This window comes from Phasianus colchicus, chromosome 2 (assembly GCF_987193195.1).
Source record: "Phasianus colchicus chromosome 2, bPhaCol1.hap1.1, whole genome shotgun sequence".
NCBI classification, from domain to species: Eukaryota; Metazoa; Chordata; class Aves; order Galliformes; family Phasianidae; genus Phasianus; species Phasianus colchicus.
The window spans coordinates 17737339-17751763 of NC_143437.1; the positions used below are offsets into that span (position 1 = coordinate 17737339).

The 14425-nt window shown below is 39.7% G+C and overlaps 1 long non-coding RNA gene across 1 annotated transcript; it reads right to left on the bottom strand.

Annotated features, from left to right (window-relative positions):
• Positions 1–1818: 1818 nt before the first annotated feature.
• Positions 1819–10976, bottom strand: LOC116230890 (uncharacterized). The gene is made up of 3 exons (XR_004167322.2): positions 10888–10976; positions 9813–9926; positions 1819–1907 (listed from the first exon to the last, which is right to left on the bottom strand). It is a non-coding gene; the product is annotated as an uncharacterized LOC116230890 (long non-coding RNA).
• Between the last annotated feature and the right edge of the window lie 3449 nt (positions 10977–14425).

The following is a 14425-nucleotide window of genomic DNA, read 5'->3' on the forward strand; positions in this document are numbered from 1 at the left end:
AAATCCTCCTTTCTACTGTTTTTGCCATGGGTGGGAGGCAGCTAGATCAAACTTGCACGTGCTTCAGACTTTGAACAGATCTGACTTTTTAGATAAAAGTAATGAAGACTTTGGATGAAATTTCACTGTGTGCCTCCATCTTTGTATACAATTTTGGAAGTGTAAAGTGATCACAACTGTAAGGACCAGCTGAGAAAACATCCTTATACCACAGAGGTGTCATAAAAATAGAGGTAGCCCAGCCTCAGTCTGCTCTGAAAATTCTGCTACAAGAAGCTGGCACTTAGAGCAGAAGGATTTTTGCAGAAAACGCTATTGAACCATTCCTGATTGTGGAGTGGTTTGAAGGCATATGAATAAATCCAGGGTGAAACTTTAATGAAATCTAAAATAACTTTCTTTTTTATCCTTTGTGAAACCAGTCCAAGCCTGAGACTCTGAGAACAAATGCAGTCTTCCCAGTTGGCACAGTCTGTCCTATAGACTAAAAAATTAACTTCAAATAGATCATAGGATTCTGATCACCGCCACCATGGAGTCACCTCTTCTTAAATGACAAAGCCAGAGGAACTGTTGAGAAAGGGCTTATGCAGACTTCATACTGCTCTGCTCAGCAGAAATCGCAAAAGCATCCTGTACAAAAATGGAGAACATCTATGCTTGATGAATTAGGGCCATAAATTGAGCTCCAACCTCATAACTATTGATCAGATTCCCTTTAGGCTTGCTGGGAACATTACTGCTCTATTAGAATTTTATGGCTCTTCAGTTAAGGATACTCTCATCAGTTTTACTCACCTTCCTCAGTAGAAGACATTAACTTGTTGGAGAGTGTCCAGAATAGGGTGTGAAGTGTGACACTGGCTCTAAAACAAGCTATTAGGATGGAATCTGGTGAATGTATTTGCAGTAGCACCATGGCAAATATTCAGAGGACAGTGACTCTGTGCCACATGGTATCAGCTGAGATACTTGATAGTACGACCTTGCTTCCACTACTGCAATGTGTATTATAAACATTAACCAGTCAAGCAGCCAGTGCTGTTCAAGAGCTACAGTTAGCAAACCTGTGAGGGTCCAAAGTCTACATAGACTCCTATTAGAAGTCAAGGCACTCGGGGCCAGAACCCAAGTTCCACAAACATATTTCAGTGTTGGATAATAAAACTCACCTATAATATGACCACATATAATTTCACATTTTACACGATTATTATTTCACACACATCGAGACCAAGGTTCTGCTCCCCTTCCCATCCACACACAGTGGGCTCATCAAAGTGTCATCCAGTTACATTTGCTAACCCCAGTTGCTAATGCCTCCTCAGGGAGATGGTTCAGCATGCTGCTAGAGCTATTGCCTTCTTAATTTACACTTACTATCTGTCACTGCTCCCACTCCAGCAGCTATGCTATCTCTGTGGTAGCACAGAGTGGGACATTTATGCACATGTTACTCAGAATCATGTTGCCTTTCTTTTTCAAATGCTACATCATTATCTTAGCTCATTTGCTGACTTTTGGGTCTTTCTCAGCATGACAGCTCTCCTACTTCTTACTGCCAGAGACCATCTGGGCTTCAGATTATTGTATCCCACCTTCTCAATTTCATATGATAGTGAATATTTTACAATGACTTTTAATGTGTTCTCTTCTTGCTAGAACTGTGAATTTCAGCAGTCCAGTTAAATCACAAAGCAAGACCCATACCTGGCAAAGTACTTACAGATGAAGAGCAATATACAATTGAGTGGCAGGAGTGAGTGATGAAAACACTGCAAATGGAGCAGGAGCAGCACATATGAATCTCTGGGGGATCACCAAAATTAGGAAGGGTATAAAAGCAGCCTAAGTATCTTCTCTTCAAAAGGGCACTTCATTCCATTCCATTTCATTCCAAGTGGAAACTAGAAGCAAGCAAAGACAAGAAAAGGAAGAAGAGTTAATGTCTGAGTCTGCAAACAGGATCAAACAATTCTCTCATACATCAAGTAGATTAAGGAGGACTAGCTCTAGCAAATAGTTGCAAAGTTTCATTGCACTATACCAAATGTAAGCTTACAGTTGTGTGAAATAAGGCATTCAAAATCAGAAAACTGGTATATTAAAAAACAAACACCAAAAAAACCTGACAGATTACAAAACAATGATAAGTGTTTGTTACTTGACTCTGTAAGACCACATCTTTACACTTTCTCTGTGATCAGGAGGTGGAAATTGATGCAGTCACAGATACAAGAGCCAGTGTTTTAAGAAATAATCTAAGTATTTCAATACGTCCACTTAAATAAAAAGTGTGAATAAAAAGTCAGGCTTTGAGGAAGGAAGGAACAACTTTAGGAAGATGGTGAAGACAACACAGACTGTCTTTCCAAGTCTCTCTGGATGGTGGCCTTCAGCACATATGTAATTCAACTGTTCAAAATTTTGTAGTTGTTGTTGATAGGTAGGCTCAGCAAAAACATAGCCTTAACTGAAATGAAATAACCTGAAGGAGAAATGACAACACGAAGACTTCCCACACAAACAAATTCACATCGGTAGTCCTTACGAAAGCTCTGCTGGTGACATTTCCACTAGGCTGCATGTCAGCCTCCAGGAAGGTACAAACACCTTTGTGATGACAAAGATTTTGTTCTGCTTTGGGGTACACGCACTTCTGCATACGCACATTTTAGTTGCATGTTTTCTATTTCATCCCTTGCAAAGATGAGTTAGTTGAGCATCTTGGTCTTCAATTTCACTGTGCTGCTCCTAGCAGCCATTAAGATTCCATACAGTGGAACAGATCTGCAGACGCTGCTGCACTGGTATTTCCTTCAACAAAACTTACAAGAGCAAATTTTGAGAGCTGAGGTTTACCAGAAGGCCGCTGTGAGCACAGAAACCAACCCAGATAACACTCCATGCCAAGCACACAGTAGAAATGTTAAATTCAGACTTTTTATTCAATCTGGTATCATATTTAGGCACTACTGTTGGGCAAACCTAATTCTTCAGTGTTTCTCTCTTGCACAAGGATTGAAGGAGGGTTCTTTTCCCTTTCTAACCTTCCTTACCTTTTGCTTTCTGTGCTGTGTGCATACAGTGTAGCCACTGCCAAAAATAAGTCTACATTTCCTTTCCCAATATGCAAAATTTGGTATATAGATGTGACATGAATTATTTCGTAGAGCAAAGATTATCTATTCATAGCAGACTCTGTTTGCTTCAGACGTGAGGTTTTCCTTCCTTTCAGATAGCCTATTGTTTGTCTTTTCCATTTGTATTAAAAATAAAATCTTTGAAAACTGCAAGTAGGAGAGAAAAAAATATATTCCTTTTGAAACTAACAATTCTCCAAACAGGAAGGTTAGCTTTTTCCTGTTTAGACATGATGTTCAAAGAAAGGAAGTTGGTATTTTCAATGATAATAATTACATAGTATGTATATATCAGTAATTATCAAAGAAGTCTTCATTCTATTTAGCATGCCTCTAATGCTAAACTACAGTTTAGAGTATCTTAATCTTTGCCAGTTCACCAGCCTCTTGCAAAAAGAGATTTATGAGCAGTCACTGCGCTTGGTTGATCAGCTGTACACCTGCTATTTGCAAGCTTCCAGAGTATAACAGTGTTATCAGACTGCTTCAAGCCTGCATGGAGAGCAGTGGAGCAAACAGACAATCCTCATACAAAACAACAAACGACACTGTACACTACAATTGCTCATGTTGGAAGCAATTCTCAGCATCAGCTTCTTTAATTCCAATCTTTGAGGGCTTTGTGACTCCTTTTTGTTATCTCCCTAGTTCTATGTTGTCAAGAATTCCTGGACTGCTTTTTTGTTGCAGATGTATTTGCACCCACCCAGGGAAGGACCATCCTGTGCTGTAAGTCAGACGTGGCAGGAATAGGTGTGCTATGAATAAGAGCTAGGATAGACCTACAAACCATTTACTCGAATAGATCCACCACACTGATTACCCAGGGTTCTGTGAAAGCTCCCAGAGCCATTAAAGCTCTCCCTCTGAAATCTGAACTATGCCTCTCCTGCCAGAGACCTGACTTGGTAAGAAGATGCCAGCCCAGCCTTTAGCTGTAGCAACCAGTGCTGCCTCCAGCACAACCCACACCACAAGGAGAAATACAAGCTCCTGTGGAGCAAAGAGAAATTCACAACGCATGGTACCTTTACCAAGATCCCAAGGACACACCAGCAAGAACAAGGAATATGTGGCAGATCAATAAAAAACAAGCTGAGTTTCACACGTTTCTGGCTTTACAGTTCCTCATCAGGAGCAGTAAGGATTCTGATTTCATAAAATCATTAAGGTAAGAAGAGATCACTAAGATCATCTATTCCAACCATCAACCCATCACCACCACCCCCACTAATTTGATGGAAAGCAGATAAAGCAGATTCTAGTTGGTAAAGATAGAATTTAAAAAGCAAAGATTTTTTTTTTTTTTTTTTTTTTTTCTCCTGAAATCTGAGACAGGCTTTAGAAAAGCCTGGTTAGCTTTCTGCCCCATTTTTACACAGTTCTCCTTGCCTGGGTCCTGGCTGAAGATGGAAACAAATCACCTTATGAAAGGAAAGACAGGTTGCAGAAGATCTGTAGTCTGATCTGAAAGCTGAAGAACCCAGTTAAGCAAAAGCAGAACTACTAACAAACAGAAGAAAACTGGATCTGAAGCTAGTAGTAGTTTCCAAGGTAAAGAAAGCAGTGAGCTGCATTAGTACAGAGGGCACATTCCCTGCCACCTCCCCATCTGCTCACACTGCAGATACAAGGACTAAATGAAAGGTAGAGAATGGTATGAGAAGCTAATAGCCTGAAATGAAGGTGATCAATTCAACTCTGAATGGATCTTGGGCAGATCACTGTCTTCACTGCCACATTTACTATCTTTTTCATGGGGAGTCTAGCAAATCCATCTATCTTCAGAGGGCTGCAATGATAAATACATCCAAAATGGCCAGGCTTTTCAATTCTATGATGACAGATGAGATCGTAACTTTTTAAAAAATGTACTTCCTATTAAGAGAGCTCTGTCTGTCCTACTGCCATGGAAGTACATTTTTCTGGCACTTACCATCATGCCCTGAAGTCCTTTCACTGAGGACAGACATCATTTCAGGGCTTTTTTTTTTTTTTTTTCTTTTGCTAAAACTGGAAAATCTTTCCTATTTAGCATAACTTCTGAAAAGAAAATAATGTAGTTCACTAGAAAGTGTCAACCCACTCCCCCTGGGTGTTCTTCCTTCCGAGTATTTGCTCGTACTTCTGTGGTTGTTTTTGCTAACAGTGTCCTTTTCATCAGTGTTCTTCTCTGAAGAGACTCATTCATAATATTCTCATTTGGGTATATACACATTCATTCCCTTGACACTCCAGCAATCCGCAGTTCCATTCATACCCCAACACACACATCAGAAGGCTGTTTAAAAAACCCCAGGAAGTTTGCTCAGACATGTGCTATTTTAAGAGACTTGGACTGGGTCTTGGAATTTTACAACATTTGGAGGATTTGGCAGTGCGACTGTTTCCACACCAGGACACACGTGCAGTCTGAACATGTGCCATACACTTAGAAGGAGAGGAATAAGCTACCTGCAAGCTAAGAGATGAAGAAGGCCTATAAAATGCTTGAGAGCAGCTGTAGCAAAACATTCTGGGGAAGGCTGATCCAATCATCCACCATTTCATCCCTGCAGAAAGAGAGGAGCCAGGCTGCAGCCAGACAACTGCAAGGTGCACCTGCCCTGTTGGTACATCAGAGGACTGTCCCATTCACATGGCAGCTCTACGCAGTACGTAGATACAAAGCCTATTGACGCTTCCTCTGCATGACTCCACTATGCCAGTGTCTGTGATACAGTTCTAATACTAGAAGATACCCACTACAGCTGGATTGTTCTCGATTTCCAGAGGAAGGGAGTATCTCTTGTACATGTTCTCCCTGCTGGAAGCCAGCCATTTATCAAGAAACTGGCCCATACTTCACATGCATGAGATAAAACAGGGGTGAAATCCACCAAAAACATTTTGCAGAAGCACCACAGTGACTCTCCTTGCAAAGCCCCCCCTTCCTTCTGCCATGCTACAGGTTCTGCTACTTCTCAGATAACCTCAGAACCCTGACTTTCTTAATTTAATAACACACTGCTCTCTGACCATTGCTTTACCCCTTTACCTGAGATTGAAGGAAGAAGTTGAGAAAGAGTTTCTATGGAGGAATCTGTATGTAGGTAACTTCCAGTGACCCTTTGGTAGCCCTTACACTCAGGTTGAAATCCCCTCTGTATCCTGTTGACTGTATTTCATTGGCATTACAAAACAGCACATCCTGTCTGAACCTATGAACCTTTGGCCAGACCCTCACCTTTATGGCTCCAATATACAAGCATTAATAACACTTGATGAGTTATCACAACGTGCCTAAAAGGACAAATCCCTCCTATTTGGCTCCCGCTTGTCTTTTTTTTTCACTACTCTATATATTTTGTCACTGGATAGTGGTCACAGGGGATATTGATTGCAGCTCACCTCCACAATATCCACTGGTTTTGAGGAAGATGGGAAGAACATCTTCAAACAACTTTTTCTCAGCACAAAGACACTATTAGAAATAAAGCTGATCAGTAAGATGGTGATCGATTAATGGGTGCTTTGGCTTTGATGAGTCATCTGAGATGAGAGCCAGAGAAATATCTTGATGGTTGCAACCTGGATGAACTGGGAGGAGCAGTCATGGTAAAATGAAAACCAGAGACCATAAGAAAAAGAAATCTTCAAAATTGGAGAAAACTAGAGAAAAACAAAAAATTGCAGAAAGAAATAAATGTGTAGATTTTTGTTGGCAGTGACTTATTTGTTGTTGGGTTTGTGTGCTTTTTTTACATTTTTAGCAATCTAAGATCTGACACATTTCATCAATAGAAAGCTACCCTGGGAGGTCCAATGATCTTCTAGTTTCAGGAAAAGCCATTTTTACTACATCTTGAGTAGATTAATCCCACAGCAAAATGTAAAGTAGTATGTCCTTTGTTTTCTGAAATCTTTCCCCTTCTTGAGAAATTTAAAAATCACATTAGATCTTCGTGAGGACAACTAGATGATCTCAGCCTCAGTCCTGCTTGTTACTTACAATATCCAAAACTATCAGGATGACTCTTCTGCAGATGTGGCCTTAAGCATTTTTTAAACATGCAGCTGTCAAAGGATTCCACATCTAAAAGGAGAATTTACCAGAAAGAGTCCACCACGGTGACCCACTGCTCTCAAATCTCCCTCTCAAAACAGATGTGTCTGTCCCCTCCCAAAATAAGAATCAGTTTTTCTGATGTGGGCCAGAAATCTGCCCTTCAAATTCTCAGAAAATTGTATTTATAGCATTGTGCTATCTAATGATTCAGAACCTCTTTGAGAAATACAAAGAACTGCTACACCCAGGTTACAAGCATGACCCCTGGAGAGAGGACATCCTGAATAAATGTGGGGAAAACAAAGATCCGAGGACTGCTCTTGATAAGCCACAGTCTGTGCATATTCCTTCTAACAACCACACAGTTCCAAGAGGAATTCATACAGTAAAAGATTATCCTTATGTATTTTAAATATTTCCCAACTTTTTGATGCCTCTGGGAATTTCTTCAAAAGCTGCCTTAGCAAATAGTTCTGTTAGTATATCAAGTATCAAGCACATGTGAAAATCCACTGCCCAAGAACCGCTCTCAGCAGGAGCCACAAGCAACATCTGCCCTGATACATTACCTTCTCCATTTGCCTTCTGAAATTAGATTCGACTTCGCAAAAGGGAGTGTGGAGGTATGGCTGTCAGCTTCAGAGGCATAAGACAGGAATGGCACTTTAATGGCCCACTTAAAATAAATGAAACAGCCATTTATTCCGATTGGAGTAACACTAATTATATCAGAAAGTGTCACATTTGTAAATGGCAAAGTGCAAATGTTATCTAATGAAACTTAATGAATAGGTGAAGTATCCCGACAGACCATCTGCACATCACTCCTGCATTCCAGCAAACAGAAAAAATAGCCTGTAGGGAGCTGATCTGAAAACGGAGGTTTTAAAATTATGGTGGTTGAATATGTGCTTTATCTAAAAACAAGTTTGTGTCATGAGCCTCAAGGAAATTTTTTCTTTTGAAGAAGTAAATATAGTTGTAAGGTGGCTGGGACATGGGGAACACCTGGTGTGGAAGGGCCTGGGAGGCAGAGGGGGGACTCCCACACTTCATTTGTATGACAGAATCACAGAATCGTTAAGACCTCCAAGATTATCACATTCAACCATCAACCCATCCCCACTGACCACGTCCATCAGTGCCACATCCCTGTGTTTCCTGAATCCTTCCAAGGACGGTGACTCCACCACCTCCCTGGGCAGTCTGTGTCGGTGCATCATGGTTCTTTTTGAGAAAAAATGTTTCCCAATATCCAACCTGAATCTCCTTTGGCACAACTCAAAGCCAATACTCCTTGTCCTAAAGGAGAAGGTGCAAGAAGCTTCCACTTCTGCTAAGTCACAAGAATCACAGAATCGTAGGGGGACCTTTATAAAAGAGTAAATGTGATGCTGAAATGTCCTTGTTTTCTCCCAAGCCAGCACCCAGCTAGCTCTGTTTGTACTTCAGGGAAGGGATATGAAGCAAGGAGCTGTGAACAGGTCTGAGAGTGCACGCTGGAGCCCAGCACTCCTGGAGGAGTTGATCATTATTGCAGCAGGAGTGCAGGGGCTCAGCAATCACATGGATAAGCTCACACATTTTTATGAAAGTGAGTTGGGCTTTCTATGAGCTGTTCACTGACAGCCTCTCAACACCTATGATGAAAGATGAAAAACTTTTTCACCTATTTAAATCCCTCTAATTAGGAGTACCAGTGAATTGACAAAATTGAAATTTCTGCCAGTAAAAAAAATAAAACATCAGCCCTTGCTCTTGTGAGTAAGGTACAATGTTAAAATCGGAAAACATTTACTTTCAAGCCTCATTAGTCAAAGCCTTAAAATATTAGCAGAATTGGCTGCATGAAAGCCATGCAAACAGCGCTAGTTTTATATACTGAAGATGCCAAGTAAACATATAAGTCCTGACCAAACAAGTACTGCACTGACAGCTGGGCTTAAAAAAAAAGCTGTGAGGGATGTAATAAAGCTTCATGCAAAATGTGTTCCCAGGAAAAAAAAAACAAAACAAACCCCAACAACTCAGGATAAAAAGACATTCACAGCCTCTGAATGCTTACTGAGATTAGACATAAAAGCCTCTTCAAGCTATCTTGAGTTGTATTTTCCTCTTAATGTCAAAGGGTACCCTGCTGCACAGGGAGATGTTTATACCCTCTCATGGGAAGCCAGAGGCTTCAGATAAGTGAACGTATTTGGAGGAACAGAACTTTAAAGGCTTAGGAAGACAGCCTTTATTATCAGCCAGCCCTCTATTAGGTTGGTGAGATTCCTGTTTGATTTGGCCTCTGTCTCTAGCCTCAAGTTCCTGCCCTAGCTTTTAAAATAGAACAAGATCTCCCTGCAGCTGAAAAAGGGCAGAGGGTGGAACATGTAAATAGCAATTAAAACAAAAAAACAACAACAGCTTGTTTTAAAAAACCCTCCACTAAAAGATACACTCTGCTCTTTCTTAGTGGCCAAGGTTGGCAGGCCGACAAAACCAAACATGCCGCACAAAACCGTTTAAGTTATATGCAACTTGACTTGCTATTTCAGACTGTGGATGGGAACACACTCTTGACATCACCCTTCCTTGCTCTTGTGGTAAGAGGCCACGCAGCCCAAAGGACAGACCTCTGGATTGAGCCTTGTGAGTGCTGCAGGCTATCCTGGCTGCCCTGCCAACTTGCTCGGCTGTCTACGTTTGGCAATCTTTGTTGATTTACATTTCTGAAGCGTTTTTGAGACCTATAAATAAGAAATGCTGGGTTAGGTATTATTATATACTCTTACTATCAGTAGGTTTTGCTCCACATAGGTTAATAAGACAAGATAGAAAAATAGAACAGCCAAGTGAACTAAACTTACATCAGGGAACAAGAACTCCTCATGTCCTTCCTTCCCACATCCCGATCACAGAGCATCTGTCAGGCCCGTGCCATTCACTGCTCATGTTTTGTAACCTTACCTCATCTGTTTCTCCGTTTTCCACTGTACTGTTATAAATCATGACATTCTTGCCTCTCAGAGTTTCAATCAATATATAAAATGTCAGAGCACATAACTGGTACTCTCTCAATGCACACTAATGTAATTTCATAATGTGATTTCATTTTTCAGAGAAAGGATCAGATAAGCTATTATTGGAACAGGAAGAACCAGGTAATCCATCAAGAACACTTAAAAGGCAAAATTCTTTAGTTCTGAGTACTGTATTTGGCTTTGGATTATACATGGATGACTTCTATGACTTTCGCTCCATTTGCACATGCTACAAAATGAAACAGCTTCCAACGTCCAAACACAAATGCAATTGACCTAGAACAAAATGGATTCAGGATGGCTAAATTCAGGATTCAGGATGGAGAGAACAGTTAAGTCATAGAAGTGTTTCACCATCTGTTTATATAGTATATATATATATAGTATATATATTTATATAGCATCTTTTTATATAGTATTAGTATCATATGGGAGAAATCAGACTCAAACCCAGTGGTTTCTGTCTCATTTCCAAGCAATATCTTAAGTACCATATGAACCTGACTAATCTGTATCTCCAAGTATGACAACACTGGATAGAGATCTTGAAGACTGTAAGTGGCTGCAAGGTACAATGCACAAAATGTAAATAACTATACAATTTGGGGGAATTATTAAAGAAATCATACTGGAAAACAACAAACAGAACAAAACCCAAGCCACTTACATCAACCAAATGATATTGGTTTGAATCTATTCTCAAATGGAAGACAAATCCAAAGATGCAGCTAAGACCAAGGTTAGTCTCGAGTCTGGTTCTGGAACCAGAACTTTGCTATGACAAGATGAGGTTCTGCTCACATCTCCACATTTCCTCTCCATTTGTTTGTGGCCTATCTGTGTGATAAGATGATGAGATTTTTGGTAGATTGCATTCAGTAACTAGTCCTTTTCACAAGCAGACTGGGAGCATCTGGATGAACTATTGATAATCTGTGCTATATAACAGCCTGTAGTTTCTGAGAACTTTTTAAACTTTTCTCAGTACTCTGAAATGTCAGCATGGTCTCTCCCACGGCTTAGTCTGGAGAGGTAAGGCACAGAGAAACTTAAAAGTACAAGTTGCTGCAGAAGCGAAGGCCAGAATCATAGTCCTTCTGTTTCTTGCTTTAGCCATCTCTTGGGCTATCTAAACACAAAGACTTCTGAAAGAATAATCGAATAGCTTACTTTTTGCTTAATTTAGTCGTTGAAATCAGTTTTTGCCAAGGATTGGGTGGACGCATCAAACACATCAGTGGGAAATCCAATTTTCTCTGATAGCATTTTCACTGTATGACTTCGTGACCTGCCTCTTTATAAGTTCTAAAGCTTTTGCTCCACAGGAAAGAAGGTTTGCTTAGAAAAAAGAAGTCATTTACTGCACAGTTTTCGCTACGCCAAATAACATAAATTATTTTTGTGTGAAAAATAGAAATCAGCAAGTAGAACGAAGCACTACTGGGATAGTCTAAGTTGAGATTAGAAAAGAAGGTAATTGCAAATAGAAATTCAAGAACACACCTGAATCTTGATGAGAATTTAAAATGCCCAAATAACTTCACTGAAACTTGGGCAGACACTAATTTTAGTCAAGTTAGCTGAAAAAGTCAGCGTAGAAGGTGACTTTACCTAGAAGCGACAGATAAACCAGATACCTCAGGCTCTGCCACACAGAGGCGACCATCAGTGTGTGCCTTAAAGCAGTGAAGGTTATGCGGGCAATTTGACACAGGCATACCTGACATTCTTCCCAAATTGGAGTGAAAAGACCAGGCTGTGATTTATACAAAAGGAGACAAAGCTGCACAAAGGCCAGGGGCAGGAAAGAGATCAAAGTTCTTAGACAGAACAAGCTAACCTTATCAGATTGAGGGTTTTTTTCATTTCAGGAACCAGTAAAACATTAATTTCCAGCAAAAATCTGATTGTGAAAATCATCTTCCCATGAAACAAAACATGCTTCAGCTTTCTGGTTTTTTGTTTTGTTTTGTTTTGTTTTTTGTCTAGTTGGTATTTCTTAATCATTTTTTTCTTCTTTCACTTTTTCAGTGGTAAAATAGAGAAGGTTCAGGAAGAGACAAAAAGAGAAAATGTCAAACAGCCACAAAGAAACCTTGACATCTTCGGTAAAAATGTTGGTGAAATATTTTGAATTAATTAATAAAGTGGTTATACTGTTTGCAAAGGTCTTCAAAATTGTGTTTTCTGCTTTTCTCATATCGTTACTTCCCTGCTTCATAAGCACTAAAATAACACTGAGTGTTACAAAACATTTCAAGATTTTCCCAACTGTATTTGAATAAAATTATGGTCATAACAGTTTCAACAACCTTCTGGGAGGAGGTCTGAGTTTCTGAAGCTGGCCATCATTCAGCCATCAGTCTGAAGACCAAGTGGGTAAGAAGACTCTTAGTTTCTTTAGTTTCTTTCTCCAGCTTCTCTCTTTAAGGACATTTACAGGAGCACAGGACTTACTGTGCCTCTTACTCTTACCCACTATTTCATGCTGAATGGCAAGCAGAACAAAACTAGCACTTGCTACTGCCAGTCTATGGCTAGTTACAGCTAAAGATGGTAATTTATAGGTCTGATGAATAGAGATTCTTTCTTTAATGGCTAAATGTAATATATTTGTTCTTTCTTTTAAAATTTGCTAGTTCAGACACTGATCTTAGATTTTCACTTAAGCCTCAGGCCCCTCGAATATCAAGATTCCTGACAGCTCCATGTGCATTCCAGAACTCTGACTCCACTAATTCTCTCCAGGCTGGTGGAAAGACAAAGTAGAAGAGCAGTCAGTCAGAAAGACACATTTATTTTCATCTCTCATGCATCTGATATCTGAGAAGAGCATCTCAGTGAGGCCCTAAGGGCAACAAGGATTTTGATTTACTCCAGAAACTGTTTTCATAGACATGTTGCTTTCTTGGCAAAATTTATAAGAAATTCTTGAACTATAAAGTCTCAGGGAAAGTTCTGACTTCCTGCCTCACTTGAACAAATACTATTTGCACTGTATTTAATATAACCCCTTACAGCAACAGCACTTATATTTTCCCAATGAAATGTCAGTATGTTTCATATTTAAAAACGTCACTGTTCATACTATCAATACTTATTGTACAAACACAATATTGAATAATTTTTTCAAATCTTCATTAACTTCAGGACCAACAGGAAGAGGAAATGAGGGCAGGAAAAACCTGCAATCACTGTTACGCACTGCCTGTAACATCAGGCACATTGCATCAGTGCACCGTTTTCCTTGTTCATTTCTCTCCAGCTCCAGCAGAACCAGCTCAGAGAACAAAAACTGGATTATATATTTGTCTGAATAATATCTAATATTTCAGCAGCTAATGAAAAATGATCAAAGATACCAGCTGTCGTACTTCAGGAGGATAAACCGATTATCAGCTGAGATCAAGAAAAAATAGCTTCCCCACCCTCATCCCTCAACACTTCAACATAATTACAATGGAAACACAATGAGGACTTAAACGTTTTTTGAGGCAGCCACAACTGGGTGCACTGGAAAGACAATAAGAAAGGAAAATGAGACAACTCATTTGCCTTGAAAATTCCTATAGCGGTAAAGAGTAGAGAGAGCAGCAATCCATATCAAGGTGAAAAAAAAAAAAAATTGGCTTTCCTCTTTAAATACTGGCAGATGAACCACATATGGCTGTTTTCTACAATTCATGTCAATGCACTAATGACTGCCCATTAAGGTACTAGTTATTTCCCAGCATATTGTCTGTGTATCCACCAAGGACCCATAATACAGTTCCAGTCATTTTCTGCACACAGTGTTTAATTCTGACTCTTCTAATTACATGTCCTGTAAGGTCAAACTGACACTGTTAACTCAACTCAAAAGCATTAAAGTCTAGTACTCAACAAGACAGTAATATACTCATTTAGAGGCACATACATGACTCACACTCAGCTCATCTGCCTCTACATACGTCCTTTTTATTCCTGTTCAATCAATACTAAAAAACCTCGGAGTAGCAAGTTTGGTCTTTGCTTTATTTACCAGTCAGAAGAAAGATTTATTCATCTACCACTAATGTAGATTTAACCCGTCATCTGACAATTGGACTTACCTATTTCACACAATTTTTTATATGAATAGTCATGAAAATAGTGAAGATGTAATTTATGAGACTGTGCCTACTCCTGGAGCTGTGTAAACTCTGAATCAGGAGTAGTTAATATGT